General features: G+C 42.0%; 1 protein-coding gene across 1 annotated transcript in view; it reads right to left on the bottom strand.

Annotated features, from left to right (window-relative positions):
- LOC109552404 (uncharacterized) overlaps positions 1–19,484 on the bottom strand; it is a 341,732-nt gene that overhangs the window by 259,328 nt on the left and 62,920 nt on the right. The window contains exon 9 of the mRNA XM_073806936.1: positions 17,375–17,477. The gene's annotated coding sequence lies outside the window, so the exon portion shown is untranslated. The remainder of the gene's footprint in view (positions 1–17,374; positions 17,478–19,484) is intronic.

Consider the following 19,484-nt stretch of genomic DNA (forward strand, 5'->3'; position numbering starts at 1 on the left):
GTAGATAACTAGCACAAAAAGATTTACAGACAATGCTATGCAAAGAATATTATTCTAGCTAAATGATGCTCACCAAAAGAAAACTGTGTCCACCTCTCTATGATTTGATCATATATTTTTAGTAATAAGGTCGTAAGTAATACTGGCCAAAAGGCAAATGAGTCACTCGAAATGTTTCTAGCTAACGCTTATTACGATCAATTTTTCAGGAAGGAAAAATCATACAAGTTTCACGATCTGTCTCAATTCCCCTTTCTAGAGTCATTAGCCCACACTTTCCACCATCTTTCTAGTTACAACATGCCACTGTCACACCTCATCTAGTATGTTTCATGCTAGTTTCTCTGCCTAGAGCCCTCCTCCGTCATAGCCCTTGACAAAGGATCTATGGAGGGGACGACTCATTCCCCAACCCCACACAATCCTAGAATGTGCTTCTTATGTCTGACTTTCCCCATCTCCCCAGATTCTTTCCCAGCTTCTCCTGCAGTACCCTCTTTTAGCCTTCCTCGAGGTGTCATCAGCCCTCCCTAAGGACACACCAAACTAGCCGCCTTGCTGTCCACCCCCAGAATGACAGAGCCCATTCCATGTCCTCTGTATAGAACTGTCTTTGGATTCGGCTGGTACTCATGGAGGTTTCTGCAGACTCAGTCTGGAAGGAAGAACGTATACTTCGTGGGAGGAAGGGTGCGATTAGCTCTGCTCATCTCTCTACACCAGCATTACTGGGTTGGGGGCAGTGGTTCCTCTAACTGCAAATGCAGGTGGTCTCCATTATAAGTCATCACGTTCTGGAGGTCACCTGGGCCTGTGTATCTGAAGACTGTCCTCTCTACCCGCACTCAACCTAGGAAGCAACTCATAATACTGCTTTTGTAAGGCCAACTCTAACCCAAAGCCCAGATAACTCCCCCAGCCACGTTATCCTAAAAGTGCTGTTGCTGCTTTCCTGGGTCAGTTGTCACTTGACAGAAACCCATATTAGCTCCTGGAGGCAACTAAGATGCTGACTGGTACCCAGTTCACTCCATTCTCTGATCACCAAATTTCTGCCCTTGTCGTGGGAGGCAGGAGCTTCAGTGCTTTCCACGAATGAACAATGTGAGTGTTTCATAAGGAAGCATATGACTAAAGTTACTTGCATGTATAAACAAGTTCCCCCCAAAGACCTAAAATGGAAAAAAAAAAACTGTTTGTGAATTCTCACAAGTGTACTTGATGAATTGAGAGTCCCAGTGGGTTCAGCAAGGGTGTGAGGGTCTCAGGAGAGTCTGAATAATGTGTTTCACCTTATTTGACTCTTTCCCATCAAATTAATAGAGGATTGATTTAGATTTCAAAAAACATAATTGAAATATTCTTATGCATAGAATGATCTACTAAAAACAAATTCATTGCTAGATCATGCAAGTCTGAGATAGGCAAATTTAAAACCTTTCTATAGGACATGTGCACATTTTTATAAAAGACAAAGCAGATGAACAGTATTTTTCTCATAGAAGGGAAATAGATTGTTTAAACACAGGCATTTTGTAAGTACTCCGTACTTCACAAATATGCAAATCTAGGCTCAATGGTGAAGAGTTAATTATTCTATTAATATCCCTGTTATATTTGCTTTTCTAACTTTATAATTTTGTTTCTTTTTTTTTTTTTTTTTGACTACAAAATATCGAACCCTTGAAATCCCCAAATACCAGAATCTGTAAGTGTCCTGGATCTTTCTGAACTTGTTTTTAATGAAGAGGAACAGAACAAATCTGAGATAAAACCCTCCAACCCGGGCTTGACTGTTACCCACTTTGCCACTGACCCAACGTGTGACCCGGGGCACATCACTTATCCTCTTGGTGCCGTGTTCCTTCACCTGGAAAATGAAGGTACCATAATAAGAGCTCACCGCCTCACAGGGCTGCAAGGAAGAGTCATGATTAATTCATTTCCCACACTCCAAACGAGAATCATACAGCACAGTAATAAAATACAGGCAGTGAAGACACAGGTGTTTTAGGATTCTTAAGTTAATGAGATAAAGTATTACTTAGCTTTCAGATGCAATGGCAGACATATTTCAAATCTTGGGTATTATTTACCTTTAAACTGGAAAGAATATTCTCATGGAGAGAGCGGTGGGTGGGGCCTCTGGGGAATCTTGGGACCTCAGGTCCATGGCCATCTCATCATGCACCGACTGCCTGAGCTCAAGAAAGACACTCTCTTGCTAATCTTTCGTTTTCCCCATCACCAAAACGAGGAATCAGATTCCCTGTCCCTAAGTTCCCTGCCAAGCCAGACATTCAAGGATTTCTATCATATTCTTTTTCTCTATAAACAGCAATATAAATTGTTTCATTTTAAAGAATGTCTACATGCCTATAATGGAGTCACTTTGCTGCACAGCCGAGACTGGAACAGTGCTGTAAATCAACTACACTTCAATTAAAAAAAAAAAAGAGAGAGAGAAATTGCTTCATTTTACCTTACAGATCATTTTTTGGTGGTCAGATTTCCAATGGTAGCCCAGAATTATTTCTATATACACTAAGTTGGGAAACAAAGAAAACATTTACTTTGTTTTTCTCATTATAAAATAAATTCCACAATAAAATTATATGGAAATGTATTCAGAAAGAGATAGTAACACATTATCTTACTTCTCTTGTGAAAACAATTTGGTTACAGTTTCCTTCATAGTTTTATAAGAAGGAGTTATTATAAGTATTTTCCTTCATAGTTTTATAAGTATTATTTTTACTATTAATATTTTAATAAAAACAGGTTTACATGAAATACACTTACTACAAAATTGTCTTTGTGTTTAAAAATTCTTCCCGGTCAGCAAGTATAAACCTATTGCATTCTTTCTTCTCAACTGCATTAGATTCCTCTATGAGTCTATACCATAATATGGGCATCCTTTTAATAAATTGTTTTGTCTAATTTCCCCAATCACAAATTTCCCGTTCAGAAAACACATAGTATCTCTGTACATGTAAATGACTATTGTAGAATAATTAAACCAAGAGAGCAGCTTACAATCATATTTTAGGTTGTGTTTTGCTTTATTAATAAACGAACATGTCAGTATCCACCATTTAGGCAAATATGGCTCAACACACTGTCCTAAAAGGCAAGTGAGGGGTACACAGAATGTAAGTTATTATATATGATAAAAACTTAATTAGCCACTTGCCTCAAAATGATTATATCTCTTTTCAAATATCTGCCCCCTTTGTTTGCTATAAGTATTCATTTAGATACATAAAATATACTAAGCAGCATTTCGTCTGCATCCCATCAAGCAAATTCATTGAGGTGTGAGGGCTATATACGCAGTGGAGCGGAAGACCATGCTATTACATGGATAAATGCTCCCGAGTTACTGAAGCAAGACAAAAACAATCTTGGGAACATGGCTTTTGGAATATGCTGAAGCAGCCATGTTTGGGGTGATGGGGGAAAAAAGGGGATTGCTCATAAATAGGAAAAATACCGATGTCGTGATATTCCATAAAATTGAGTGTGCTTAGTCTGATTCAGACAAATTGTTACTGTTATGCTATCTGCCTATCAGATACTTTAAATTCATCAAGAAGCCACGGTCAGTTAAGAGACCTCCATAATGGAACGTTTTATAAGATGATTTTCTTTTAATCACCCAAAGGTCTAATAGGGTGGTTGGCCTGCTTCCCTAATAAAATTCAAATAGCTTTGCCACAGGTCAAAGTGAAGTTGGCCATCCTACAAGGAGTTCATCTGTGACATTCATAATCGCTGCCCAGTCTCAAGGGACTATTTGAGGTTACTGCTTCTGTCAGAAAATAAATAATCACACACCCACCCACACAGATACACACACACACACACACGCAGGCACATGCACTGTAAGCAGCGGTTTCCTAGCCAAACAAATTTCAATCCATAGTCTGTGACTTTGCCTTATTAAGGCCTGAGAGAGTAGCACAACCTCGTTCTACATCCTCCTGGCCTGGCACACCTCATGATTCCTTCCTCACCTACTGCAGAGGTCAGTTTCCCTGTGGGAGGCATCACAGCCAGAGACCAGCAGCTCAGGACCTCTCTGCAGGTCCCGTTCTTATCCCTTGGGCTATGGCCTTGACTCTCTAGTGGTCCTGTAGCCTACCTCCCATTTCCTATCCCTCTGCTTCATCCATGCCTCTGCTGTACTTTCTGCTTGGCTTTTAGTGGTGTCTTCAGCCTTGAATTCTCAGGAATTAATCCCTCGGGCCCATTCTCCAATGCTGAGCCCAGATCCCAGGGTCTAAGGCCCTAATCTGGGAGGAGATTGAACCTACACAGTTGATATGCCTTTAATTGGTAATCACACATGGCACACGTGTGCAAGGGCACACACACATATGCACGCATGTTAATAAATGTATCCATGTATGGGTGAGCCATCCCAGTTACTCTTACAAGTAAAGCTCAAAAGACTTCCCAGGACTTGGCTTCTCTCCCTCCATATCTTCGATCTGTTTTCTCTTTCTGCATAACCTTACTGTGCACACGGTAGTAAGGTGAGATGGCCATGGCCGCTCTAGTCCTTCAAGTTCAGCAAAAACAGTCTCTGCCCCATCCCTGAATTCTCAGGCACACATTTGATTGTACTTTACTGGCTTTCAATCGGTCTCGTGACATTCCCTGAACCAAATGTAGTGGCCAGAAAATTATAAACACCGATGCCTTCCAAATTCACCTGAAGCACAGGTTGAAAATTGGAGAGAATCTCCAGGGAGACTCTAGATTTACTGCTGGAAGAAGAGAGAGTGAATGTTGGGGTGAATGATCAAGTACCTGGATGTTAAGATAACCAATTGCTTCATATTTTTGTGCCAGTTACAGAAATTCAGAAGCAGTTCAATCAAGAGTTTCTAATGACTCACAGACTCAGACAGTAGGAAGCCTTAGCAATCACGTAGCTCCTGGCTATTCAAAATATGCTTCCTGGACCAGCAACAATAGCATCACCAAGAAGCTTGTTAGAGTTACAGCACCTCAGACTCCCTGGACCTGTTGAATCAGAATCTGCATTTTAACAGTCTCCAGTATGTACAGTAAAGTTGAAAATTAATGATCCAAACTTATAAGTTTACAGATATGGAACCTGGGATGAGGCAAATGAAGATCCTTGGCTGAAGTCATACAGCCAGTGAGTGGGAAATAGAATCCAGGTCTCTTGCCATTCGTGGAAGGCTTTACTCCAAGTTGACACTACTTTGCATAGTCAACTTTTCAACCAATCACAATTATGTTTTTAATTATGTGCTTGTTATTAAAACATACAGGGGCTTCCCCGGTGGCGCAGTGGTTAAGAATCCGCCTGCCAATGCAGGGGACAGGGGTTCGAACCCTGGTCCAGGAAGATCCTACATGCAGCGGAGCAACTAAGCCTGTGTGCCACAACTACTGAGCCTGCGCTCTAGACCCTGCGAGCCACAACTACTGAGCCTGGGTGCCACAACTACTGAAGCCCACGCGCCTAGAGCCCGTGCTCCACAACAAAAGTAGCCACCGCAATGAGAAGCCCCTGCACCACAACGAAGAGTAGCCCCCGCTCGCTGCAACTAGAGAAAGCCCACATGCAGCAACGAAGACCCAACGCAGCTGAAAATAAATAAATAAAATTAAATAAAATTTTAAATAAATAAATAAAACATACATATCAGGATAGAAGTCAGCATAGCATAATGGTTCAGAAGTAGAACTCTGCAGCCAAAGAGGCCTGGATTCAAATCTCACCTCTAGCATTTTCTACCTCAGAAATTTGGGAAAGTTATTTGACTGCTGTGAAATGCAATTTCTCAGTTACCTACATTATAGAATTATTATAGGAATTGAAAAAGACAGGCATCTATGTATATTATAGATATTAAAAACTTAATCAGTATTTTGAGCACGTGGAGCTTAAAATATTATTTTTATCATTATTTTTCATAGAATAACTTTTTCCACCCATTTCTTCTTTTCATCTCTATCTTCTCAGGCATCAGTAATACAAAGGTGGATAAAGATGAGTGTCTGCCATCCTGGAGACTATATTCCATCAGAGGAGAAAGAATAGCAACAAACTGGGCTGTGACAAATGCAAAACCATCAGCATGCACGAAGTACCGCCAAACCACAGAGAAGAAGCAATTAATTTTGCCTAGCAAAGGAGAACAAGCTCCTCAGAAAACATCATACAGTCTGCACCTGGAGGGGGCCTGGGCGTTCATCAAGGTATTCCATTAAACTTAGTTTTTGAGGAACGAACATGTGTGTGGTGTTGACAGTTGAGGGCATTAAAAAATAAATAAGAGAACGCCCCCAACAGCATCATAGGATCATAAACTGCTGATGGAGGCCGTGAGACTCAGCCAACGTCTCCCCCAGGCCCTTGCCGTTAAGTAGGGCTGCGAAACGAGTTGTGTAATGAAGCAGGGGTAGAAGTGTGGTGTGTCCGATCCAGAGCAGGGTGTGGAAGAGAGGGCCCAAGAACACACATTCCATTCGGCGCGGTTACAAGATGGTGGAGCTTTGTGATAGGTCCTTGATAAGAGTCCCCTGCTGCCCAAGTTAGTCATGCTGTGTGGGTGAGAAATATACTTGGGTGGGGATAAATTGCTCTGACTTAGGGGTTGCTCGTTACCATAGCATAACCCAGAACACCTGACTCACGTGGGATGATAACGTTCATGGAGGGTAACTCCTGATTTTAAAGTGAAGAAAACCATAGCTTCTTCAGAAGGGGGCAGGGGGGAACTTCCCTGGTGGTCCAGTGGTTAGGACTTTGCCTTCCAATGCAAGGGGTGTGGGTTCGATCCCTCATCGGGGAGGTAAGACCCCGCATGCCTCAGGCCCAGTAAAACCAAAACATAAAAGAGAAGCAATATTGTAACAAATTCAATAAAGACTTTTTAAAAAATGGTCCACATCAAAAAAAAAATCTTAAAAAAAAAAAGCAGTGGGAGGGGATTGGCCTCAGAGAAGATGGGAGGGGCGGGGGGAAGATTCTTACTAAACCTACCAAAGTGTTTTACTAAACAACACTTTCTAATCATATTTCCCTGCTCACACAACAGTTTTTTTTTCAGAATTTAATCTTGAAATCCTCCTAAGGACGCACACTTTCTCATGGCCAATGAAACCACCGTACATCACTGGGTCATAGTGCATGTCAGTGTTACAAAAACAGTTATGAATCGCCTTAAGCAAAAACAGTTATGAATCGCCTTAAACAGTTATGAATCGCCTTAAGCAAAGCAAATCCACCTGTGCACCTTTGCGTGCTACTTCAAAGCCACCCGACCATCTAAAGTCAAACTTCTTAGGATTAAATAGGCTACAAGGTTGAGGCGCAGCGAGTGTCACTTTTAACCTCTAGCAAATGTTCACAGCCCAGTGGCAAACTCCTCCCAAACAACATTTCTAATGGGAGGGTGACAGACTTCTAACTAAAGCAGTTCCTGTGTGCCACTATAATAACCTATTCCTTTTGATTGCATTTATTTTTAATGATTATTTTCCCTGCGTGCCAATCCAACCTGTGCTGCCAGCCCAGAAAGAGGGGGAGGGGAGGAAGCCCGGACCAAGAACGTTGCCTTGGGCTGCACTGCCACCTAGAGGTACTACTGAAGAACTGACACATTGCTCTTCAAAGAGCAGTGGCCGGCTGTTTGGTTAAAAGGGGACCTTTCTCCCACTGCGTGGGGCTGGGTAAAATAACTGAAATGATTCCCTCAGCTTCACTTAAACAAAATATATTATAAAATATACAATCATAAGATATATAATAATTTTTCACTGAAAACACCCACGGTGGCCCTAAAGAGGAAGATCCTTTAAAGAATGGTTCTGAGGAGCTCTTGGAAAATAACACAGTTATTTCCATTACAACAGTTAGCTTTGCAGCTTGAACTGAATAGCTGGAAAATCATTTGGAAATGGATTGTTACAAAAGTCTGAATAGGTCCATCTGGTCAGAACTACACTTCAATTGCAAAAATGAAATTTATTCAAAAGTTATTCACGTTCAAATCAGAAGCCAGGGAGTATTGTGGACATAGAAAAAAGGACAAGGCTGATGATGTCTTATTGATTACTGAAGTTCTGCAAATGACAGAATCTGACGGGTGTATTCCTAATTGTCATTATTTCAAGGGCAAACTCAAAAGTCTGTTGTTGACAAGGTCTTTGACTTTCTCCTCAGGCAATGTCAGCTTGTACACAAATGCAACCACTTTAAATAAACGTGAAGAGCTTGTATTTCGTGAGGACATTATTTCCAAATGATTAATGCAATGAACACACAAGTTAGGAAAAAGATAATTTAGGCAGGCTTTTGGAGAGGTAATGATTTAGTCAACATTACTAATGATACTTGCAATAAAAGAGGGGCAAAAGCCAGAGACAAATCATTCAAGAGCTTGGGGATTTTCAGCTACAATCTCTTTGTGACATTTTAAGCCAAGAACTATAGGCTCCTCTTTGAATTGAAGGAGCACAGGTATGTTCAGGAACACACCCCAGGACCACAGACTGTGTGGCTCCCTTCGTTTGCATCATTTCTCCGAGATCAAAAAACCTAGGGTTTTGATGTTGAAAGAACAAGAGAGCAAAGACACACAAAAAAGAAAAAAACATGTATTTTGCTGTGCAAAAATCCTATTACCCCTACAAATACAAAATCCAATATTAGGCAAATTAATAGTTCAACTCATTGGAAGATGGTTATTTTCAGAAGGGCAAAACAGCACAGTCAAAATAACTGTTTACATTTTTGAGTACTTACAATGGTCCTGGTGCTATCTTAGGGCTTTACTCATTTGGTCCTCAAGCGATGGAGTGCGGTGGACACTATCACATCTCCATTTTACAGATGAGGACAGTGAGGTCCAGAGAGGTTAAACAAACTTAACGATAGAGCCTAGATCACCAGGTAGTTAGTCTGTCTCCAGAGTCTGTACTCGTAAATACCATGCTAAGCTATCTCATTAAAGAACATTTTTTATTGGACAACACAAGAAACTACAGCTTCTCCCAGTGCAATTGTTCAAGATGATGCCTCCAATTGATGTAAGTCATTGCCTCCCTAGGGACCACTCCTGCTGCCACTTCTGTAGGCTTCCTTTCCTGCTCAGATGCCCATTCAGGTCAGATCACCTCACTAAGAGCAGAGGCCATAAACCCTATCAGTGTTCAGGACGCAATGGCTTTCTCTCGTGGATCCTTCTCTGGTTGGAGCTGAGCCAGCCCACTCTTCAGTCACCCCACAAGGAATTTCCTTTTCCCACCAGAGTCCACATGTGCCTTCCCCCCCCCAGGCCTTGGGCAAAGGTGATTTTCTGAAGTCAATTCAGTATCCTGTCTGAGGTAGGTACTCAATAAACATTTGAATAGTATCAATGGAGTTATTTCCGAAGCTTAATCAAGCCAGAGGCGGTTCCTGGCAGCTCTTCTAACCTCACCCAAGATCCCTGATGGCTGAAGATAGAAAGTGGTCAATGGCCTACAGGCATTCATTGTTTTCCCTAAGATGCCCTCTGAAAAAATTGAAACACTGAAAAGTCTCAAAATAAGGATTTTACTGGTTCAAAAAAAAATCAGGGATTCCCTAGTGGCGCAGTGGTTGAGAATCCGTCTGCCAAGGCAGGGGACATGGGTTCGATCCCTGGTCTGGGAAGATTCCCACATGCCACGGAGCAACTAAGCCCGTGCGCCACAACTACTGAGCCTGTGCTCTAGAGCCCGCGAGGCGCAACTACTGAAGCCCACGTGCCCAGAGCCCGTGCTCCACAACAAGAGAAGCCACCGCAATGAGCAGCCCCCGCTCACCGCAACTAGAGGAAGCCCGTGTGCAGCAATGAAGACCCAACGAAGCCAAAAATAAATAAGTGAATAAATTTTTTAAAAAAATCAGCCACGAGAAATAAGACTCATCTGCGCATGTCATTAAACTAAACGCCTCTTTGCTGTAGATCCTTTCCAGTGAGGGTGAAAGGGAGGTCATTTAACTGTAACCCCCAGAAGCAGCCCCTGATAATGCAACATGTTCAGTTGGTTTAATTGTTAAGTCTTATGCTATCAGGATATGATAAAATCTACATTATCCATAGGGTTGGGGAAAAGGAAAGTAGAGGGAAATGAAATTCCCAGGCACATCCCTAAAATGAATCCCATTGGACCATAGCTTCTGTTTCTCTGGTTCAGAAGTATTGAATGAATGAATGAACAAAAGAACCAACAAATCAACCAATGAAGAAACAACTGAATGAAGAAACCAAGATGCCCTGGGCCAATCAAAGGTAAAAAGGTCACCACAGGCAGCCCCCGTAGCACATCTACACAGTGGACGACCACGTAGACCATTCCCTCCTTGCACCCAGGCAGCGGCTGCTGCCAAGAGAGGCCTGTTGTCTAGCGACCTGGCTGGCCTGGCCAGGCGTTGGCGGGCTCCAGCAAGCTGAGCTCCGCAGAGCCAGAGAACGTGCTTGGCATTGGGCCCAAGAGAGAGCACCAGAGATGGAAGCCAGAGGAGGCTGTCTGAAACAGGTTTTCAGGACAAAGGAGGCCGGTGGTGGGTATTGGGGGTCAAGAGAGAGCCAAGGTGAGGATACAAGAGGCCAGTGAGACAAAGAAGCTTGGGCCAAGCACCTTGGAGGAGATGCGCAGGAGGGCTGTTTGTGCCAGCACCGTAGACCACAAGTATTTTATTTGTTTGGCTGGGCTTTCTCTTTGCTTTGTGTTTATTTTTTAAAATAGGTAATACATGTACATGGAGGAAATCTCAAAAGTTTCCAAAGGGTATACCAAATGGTAATCTCATGCTCACCCTTGGCCATCAGTTCCCCAATTTTCCTCCCCTGAATTTCTTCTGGATACTTCCACAGGTAGCCTTTCCATATATAAGCATAAATGTATCTACATCCTATACATCACAAGCCATATCATATTGTACTTATCAGTCTGTACCTTTCTTTTACATTTACCAGGACATCTTAGAAATGGTTCCATAACAGTATATGTAGACCTGGTTCACCCTGATGGCTGCATAATATTTCCTTGTACAGACACACCACAATTTATCATGTCTTTTCAAAGGTATATTTAGTTCCTGTGCAAACTTTGCTGTAGCAAAGAATGCTGCAATGATATGCATTTTGGATGTGTATGAATGTATCTGTAAAAGTGAAACAGGGAGGTTAAAAAAGAGTAAGTGCATTTTAAGTTGTGATATGTATTGTCAAATTATTCTCCAAAGAGGTGATACAAATTGATATTCCAAATGAGTGTGCCTGTTTCCCCAAACACTTGCCAACAAATAGGAAGAGTGAGATAGTATTATTGTTTTAATATGTATTTTTCGTATAATGAATGATGCTGTATAAACTTCATATGATAAAAATTGATGGAGACTTTAGGATTTCTTGGCATCTCATGTGTTACAGAGGATTAGACCCATTTCACAAGGCTGTGGGCAAAGGGGCCCATACTCTGGGATCCAAGACACCTGGGTTTGGAATTTGACATGAGGTTCCGTTGATGGAGCACCTACTATGTGCAGACACACTTGCCCCTCACAACAAGCAGAAACTTGCTCTTCCAGAGTGCTATTATTTGAGAAAAGCTGATTAAATGGCTTTTCTAAAGCTACATGGCTGATAAAGGGAAGAGCTAGGATTGCAATCCAAGTCTGTTGTAACCACACTCTGTGCTCTTTCTGCATCCTGGCATTACTAACTGCTAACTTGGAGCAACAAGGCCAGCAGATCTGAAATCAGAAAACCCAGGTATGTCCATCTGCTACTCACTAGCTGTGCGACCTTGGGTAAACGATAACCTCTTTAGGGGCGGGGAAGGTCCTCAGATTTCTCAAAGAATTTGTCAAAAAGCTGGAGTTGTTACCTTCAAGTCCTTCCAGGCCTCAGTCTGTAGTACCTTGTAATATGGCAAAAATTCAGATGTCCTGTAGGGAAAAGAAAAGCAAAAGCCCTGGCCTATGCAAATGCATCATCATCATCTCCTAAAATTTCAGTTGATTATCTTCAAAAACCTCATTTAGAAACAGACCACCCTATTCTAAACTTCGTCCTGAGTGCCACCAGCACGCATGAAGGAAGCATTTTTCCTCTCTCATTCATCTCCTTAGAAGAGTTCCTCTATAATTTTTTTCCTTTTGTTTTTTCTTCTCCCGCTACCTAAATAGGGAGTCATCTTACGCTTAGAAACCACAACTGAAGACAAATCTTCTTCTACACAACAGTTCATCTGTGTGTTGCTCCCTCATTTTAAACACTTTGAAGGCTTATGACTTTTTTTTGTTGTTATTGTTTCTTAATATATTTCTCTCATTTGGCTTTTTGAATTCCCTGGAGAGGCCCTTACGTTCTGGCTCGATCTGTCCTGAGAAGTGGGAAGCCAGCAGCAGCCTGTAGCCCTCTTCTGCATGGTATGAACAGGCCGGTGAGAGGAAGCAGAAGCAGAGCTCCCCGAAGATCCAGGCTGCCCAGGCCCAGCAAACCCTTCTAGAGAAGAAGGTCATCATGCTCATTACGGAAAAGTGCCTCAAGGAGGAAAACTCTCTGCAGATGAACAGCTCACATTTGTCTAACTCCCTGACGTCACTGTCACGTACCCCATTCATTGATGGTAGATGCCGGGGGCTGGACAACAGCCTAGCAAAGAGCCCGAAAAAACGTCTGCTGTGATCATAGACTAGGTGTCTAGCAATGTGCAAAGTACTTAAACTTTCTTTACCTTTTCACCGAAATTGCTCTTAATATAGATAAGATAGATGAAGAAACTAAAACTCAGAATGAGTTATGTAACTTGCTCACGGGCACAGTTGGAAGTGGCAGAAGTAGACTTCAAGGCCAGGTCTGTCAGCTTGTACCCAGTGACTCCTGTCCCAACTCCTGAGGATTCCTAGGTCGTGAGGTCAGTTCTCATCTAAAGCAGAAATTATCAACGGGGCAATATTGGCCCCAGATGGGACAAACTGCTTCTTGTAACAGTATATAAACAAATTTAAATAGTATATAAACACAGATGTGCATGTAGTATATAAACAAATTTCTAAGATATCTATGGTATAAAATTTCATGTGGGAGGCAACTAGGAAAACATGTCTAAATGACTCTTCAGTGAGATGATAATGAAAAAAAGTTGAGAAACACTGCTCTAGGCATACGCTGACGCAGGTCTTCTGTGTCTTCTACTGTATCATGCTGCCTCCTATTCGGCCTATTAGGCCGTCTCCATTAGACATATAAACCTCTTCCAATTAAGTGCTGCTAAACTTAAATTATCACTTAGTGAGCAGCTGATTTTAAAATCGAAGCAGCTCATAGTTACCTTACAAAATTTAGGTTGGGAAGCATTCAAGTCAGGCTCTGTCAAGGTGCGAGCACCAACATTTGGGTACAAACCATTTTCTCATTCCGGTCTTACCTCTCCTTGCTGCTCTCTCCTACCCCAGACTTTCCACTGTCTTTCCTCCACCTTCCTCTCTCTTCATGGTCTCCAAAGTCTACACAGGAAATGGTCTGAACTGGGCTTCAGAGGACAAGACCAGCCTGGGTAAGTTCATTAGCACGAAAAGCAGAGCCACTGTGGGTCCCCTCCTCTCTCATTACCAGCTCAACTCTTTACGTGAAATCAGAGCTGGGGAAATGATCACAACTTAATTCAAGCCAACCCAGTAGGAATTTACTGTTTACGAGAGGACCTGGGAAGGGGTGATGCTAGAGTGATGTGGGTCCTCAGGGAGCTGTTGATCTCTGCCCCACATTTTCCCCTTGAATCCCAGCTTTTCAGACAGAACTTTCTTACCCTCTACTATCTGATTTCTTCAGTCCTCTTCATCTTTGCTAAGAACCCCAAAATAACTCCAAACAGAACCCTAAATATTATCGTTGTTCTTTCGGTAATTGAAAATTACTGAAATGTTCAATAGTTCTCTGAGGCTGATCTCAATGGCTGCCTGATTCCAAAGACTTATTATCATTTCCTCTCCCCACAGTGTTTCCTGCCATCACTGTGTGCATTGAAAGGGCAACCACAGATGTCACCATGGATGTCACCTGCCCGCGATTGTTCTGAAAAGTGGACAAACCTGTGTGAATAGGATGGGGGAATCACTAAGGTTCCTAATGGAACTGCTGGACTGTGATCTCCTAGAAGGTAAAACATTGTTCTGTGCACCTGTTTGGTCCTCTCTTCCCCAGCACCCTCGCGACTCAAAGCTTCTGGCTGTAGCAGGAATTCTGGAAATGTTTGAGGACTGTATTTGTTTCCTAGGGCAACTATAACAAATTACCACAAGCTAGGTGGCTTAAAACAACACAAATGTATTCTCAGTTGTGGAGGCCAGAAGTCCAAAATCAAGGCGTTGGCAGGTCCAGGCTCTCTCTAAAGGCTCTAAGGGTGAATCTGTTCCATGCCTTCCTCTTAGGTTCCGGTGTTGCTGGTGATCCTTGGGGTCCCTTTATTTTGTAGCTGCATCACTCTAACCTCAGACTCCGTCATCACACACTATTCTCCCTACCTGCTTGTCTGCCTTCTCCTCTTCTGATGAGGACACCAGTCGCATTGGATTAGGGATCACCCTAGTCAGGTAGAACCTCATCTTAATTTGAATATCTGTAAAGACCCTATTTCCAAGTAAGGTCACATTCACCAATACCAAAGTCTGGGATTTCCATATATCTTCTGGAGGGGATACAATTTGACCCACAACGGTGATTTAATGGAAAAAGCAAGTAAGTGAGTAAGTGCATACTTCACAGAAAGAAGAAAGGAAGGAAGGAAAGAAGAAAAAAGAAAGGAAGAAGAAATGAAAAGGAAAAAACTGGGTTTTTCATAAGATACATACGCTACTTTCGTAAGTTTCATATCAAAAGGAAAAAAGCCATCTCAACTAGGTTTTCTGAATTTATACTCTGATGAGTCACTGTGCAATTTGTATTCCTTTATGTAACTGACACACATGAACAGCTCCTTTCCCCTAAGACCTTCGGTTAATTTCCTAAGTCTTTTGCCTACTAGGTTGCTTTTTTTTTTTTAATTACCTGACAGTGAGTGCTTTGCATTAAATACCCCAAGTATTTTAGGTTAAGGTCTAGTTTGGGAAAAAATTTTACTTCTGTGCTTAACAGGGGAGTCACTAGTGACTGGGCCATATGCCTCTAGTTGTCCTTTCCTTCTGTGCCTTGAAACAAAAACCCCCACACCCTTTGTGCCTTTACCTTTGCACTCAAGAGAAATGGAAGGAAGGGAGGGGAAAAAGCTGGCCCACACTCTCAGCTCCTAGTCCTGCAAAGCAGAAGGAGGAGTGTTGGCTTGAAGACAGGAGCCCTGGACTCTGGGTCCAGCTCTGAAACAACACCAGACAGTCATAGGCTCTCCCCAAATACCAGTTACCTCACCAGTTAAATACAAGGTGCTTAGAATGGATAATCTCTAAAATCCCTCTTAGCACGGGCATTCATTCTATCCTGGGTGTCCACTCACTGCGTCAGGTCCATGGAGAGGAGAGTGTTTCCTCTGCTCACCATCCAGCTGGGAAATCACGAACTGGTTCTTAGGAGAATTTGAGAGCTTCCAATAGTCAAGACGGAGGGAGAAAAACCCTATAGAAACCATCGTCGTTCCAGAACAAAAACTGAAAGAGACCTGGCCTGCCACAGGGCAAAGGCCATTGAGATGACTGTCTTGAATTTGAATCTGAGCATTGGCTACATTACAATCTTATCTCTCCTTCTGAGGAGTCAAGACAACAGAAAGAAAAGATGTTTCCTATAATTTTTTAAAGTATATATAATAATTATCGTCATGAAATATTTTCTTCTCCAAGATCATTTAGACTCAGTAAATCTGGGTGATCTTTAAGACATACTTTGTTTCAGGCAGGGTGCTATAGAGGAAAGACTCAAACAGATCTAGGTGGAATCCTACCTCTGCCATTTAGGTCCTTAATCAATTGAGCTAAGTCACTCATCTTGGTTAAGCCTGTTTCCTCTTCTGTTAAAACAGGAGTTATTGCAAGGATACAGTGAGAAAATACATAGAAAGCTCGTAGGACACAGTAAACACTTAGGAAATACTTGTTTTTCTGACTAAAATAAGAAAAGTATGTCCTCTCCGTACCTTGCCCAAATCTAAGCTAGCCACAAGTCTGGTTGATGCTCTATGGTACCGTCTGGTAGATATCTAGCTCCCTTTATGATAGAGCGCCTGCACAAGGTCAGCTGTACATGCTGTGATGCGTATTTTTAGTCGTTCATCTGTGTACTTGCCCAGTGCTCCCACTGAAATCCCATCGAGTCTACAATCTCTGGAGTTATAAACTCCTCAAAGGACCATATCCATTTACAGCCATTTGAACAGCCTCTAAAATGATAAGAGGCACAGAGTACACATTAACCCAATGGATGGCGGAGAAGCCCACGGGAACACACATTCTCCCAGTCACTACACAGCTGGAATTTATCAATGGCTCCATTCTCTCCAGCAGCAGAGGAGATGGCCTCTTTTGTGATCTTGTCAACTAAGTGATATGTTCTTCAGGAATAGGAAGCATATCTTTTTTTTGTTTGTTTTTCTTTCTGCCCAACCTTTCAGAGAGTATTTCCTCTAACCGATGCTGTGTGTTTATTTGGCCAGCTCTATGTCAGGTTGTGGTCATTTAGATGAACTTAATGTTTGAAATAATAAATGCTCATTTCCTATTTTCAAAAAGGACTTATGGGCTTCCCTGGTGGCACAGTGGTTAAGAATCCACCTGCCAATGCAGGGGACATGGGTTCGAGCCCTAGTCTGGGAAGATCCCACATGCCGCGGAGCAACTAAGCCCGTGCGCCACAACTACTGAGCCTGCACTCTAGAGCCCACAAGCCACAACTACTGAGCCCGTGTGCCACAGCTACTGAAGCCCGTGTGCTAGAGCCCGTGCTCAGCAACAAGAGAAGCCACCACAATGAGAAGCCTGCGCACTGCAACGAAGAGTAGCCCCAGCTCACCACAACCACAAAAAGCCCGTGCACAGCAACAAAGACCCAACACAGCCAAAAATAAAATATATATAAAATATTTTTAAAAAAGCACTTATGAATTTTTAAAAATCACCTCACATACAAATATTAAAAAGGTCTCAAAATGTTTGGTGTGTGCTCATTTAGGTTCTCAAAATTAGAAGATTAAAAGGCAAACTATGAGAGAATATAAAGCATTCTTCCTTTTTAAAATTTAAATCACCTAATGACTCTGAAATTGTAAAAAGAAAAAAAATAAAGATACAAAATTATTGTGATGTTGCAGTAGAGACACTAATAGCCCACCAAAGTACTAATCCACAGAAACCGTAACATGTTACCTTATTGGCAAAAGGATCACATCTCTGCAGGTGTGATTAACAATCTTGAGATGCAGCGGGGGTCCTGGATTATTCAGGTCATCTCAACAAAATCACACGGGTCCTTACAAGGGAAAGAGCAAGGGAGGAGAGTCAGAACCAGAGAAAGAGATATGAATGCAGAAAAGGAACTTGGAATGATGTCACTGCTGGAGGGCATGGGGTAATGATGTCATGTCATGAGCCAAAGAGTGCAGGCAGCCTCTAAGGAGCTGGAAAAGACAAGGAATGGATTCTCCCTACAGTCTCTAGAAGAAATTCCATCCTGCTGAAACCTTGATTTTAGTCCATGAGACCTATTTTGTACTTGTGGCCTCCAAAACTAAAATAATAAGTTTATGTTGCTTTAAGTCATAGAGTTTGTGGTAATTCGTCAGATCAGGAAGAAAAACAAGACAGAATACATAGACTAATTATCTGGGGTTTTGATGTCAAAATTAAGAGATGTTACATGTAAACAAACTAGAAACATTAATGGATTTACAGTCTTTTTTGAGTCTTAGCAGAAAATAATCTTATCTACAGGCTTTGGGTAACTCACAGAATCAGTGAGAAGCCTTAAGAACCCAGTGCAGATTACAGATTATAAGCAGAAACCAAGCAAGGGAAGCTCATCTCAGGGGAATTCAACCACATCAATGCCCCAGAAGGTCTGTGATCCAACCAAGATATTGCCACTGTAGCACCCCCTCTACCATCACTGTGGTGTGAGTGATTTAATAACTACTTTTAAGTCTGTATCACTCCTTTAGAGATAGGTGCTAAGTCTAGGTTATACACATAAGCTGGGGTTTTAGGGGATGGGGAGAGAAAATATTTGTTCCTTTAAGTTTCTCTCAGGATCTGTGGCATTCTCCTTCCCACTAACATTCATGGTGTGGGATTCCCTCTAAAGAAGGAGGGTACTCAGATGCTGGTAGAAAAGAAAGTGACAAATGGCTATCAGAGGGTCTGATAACCTGAATTATCCAGCGTAGTATTTAATCAAGAAATTTAAAATACTATTGTGAAGACCCATTTGTCTACAGTTATGAAAAACATAGGCAAGTGATTAAAATTTTTTTGAATGAAATTCAAATATTTAAATTAGAGAATGTTTGAAAATTGTGTTCCATATAACACTAATCTTCCTCTTCCCTCCCTTTTCTTTCCTTCCTTCTTTCCTTCCTCTTATTTCTTTCCTTCCTTCCTTCCTTCCTTCCTTCCTTCCTTCCTTCCTTCCTTCCTTCCTTCCTCCCTTCCTTCCTTCCTTCCATCCCTCCCTCTCTCCTTCCTTCTGGGCACATCAGTTGAAAATCCAATGAGTAACTCTCTGGAAACAAGGCTTACCAGAGATGGGCAATCTGGGAGGATCTAGTGTGAGCTGGGTACAGGATGTCTGTGGTAATATAAGAGTGAAATTTTCTCTCTCTCTCTCTCTCTCTTTCTCCCCCTTCCTCCCTCCCTCTCTTGTTTTATAGTTTGACACAGCCTCCCACCAAGAGGTAGGAACAGAATATTCCAGTGAGGCAGAATGAACAGCTAATCCAAACAGCATGAAGGGAAGGAAGCAGGAACTTCATCAGCACGTGGAGGCAAGGACAGGAGAGCACAGATGAGAACTAGGGTCAGGCTCACTGCAGCATTCTGTCCTCAGATAAAAAGATGCTATAATGGCACTTGGTGATTTTTTTAATGGACTTTTTATTCTTTTTTTTAATTCTTTTTTTTCCTTTCAGTATTACTGAGATACAATTGACATACATCACTGTATAGTTTTAAGGTGCACAGCATAATGATTTGACTTACATGCATCATGAAAGGATTATCACGGTAAGTTTAGTGAACATCTATCATCTCATTTAGATACAAAATTAAAGAAACAGAAAAAAATTTTTCTTGTGATGAGAACTTTTAGGGTTTACTCTCTTAACAATTTTCATGTATAACATTCAGCAGTGTTCGCTATATTTAGATGACAGCTTTCTTAAGTCACACTGTTCCAATCAGGACCAGTATCCTTCTGCAACTGCAAAGTCTCTCATCCTGGGCTCTCCCTTCAGTGTCTCATTGGGACTTGAACTTCACACCA

Source organism: Tursiops truncatus, chromosome 6 (assembly GCF_011762595.2).
Source record: "Tursiops truncatus isolate mTurTru1 chromosome 6, mTurTru1.mat.Y, whole genome shotgun sequence".
NCBI classification, from domain to species: Eukaryota; Metazoa; Chordata; class Mammalia; order Artiodactyla; family Delphinidae; genus Tursiops; species Tursiops truncatus.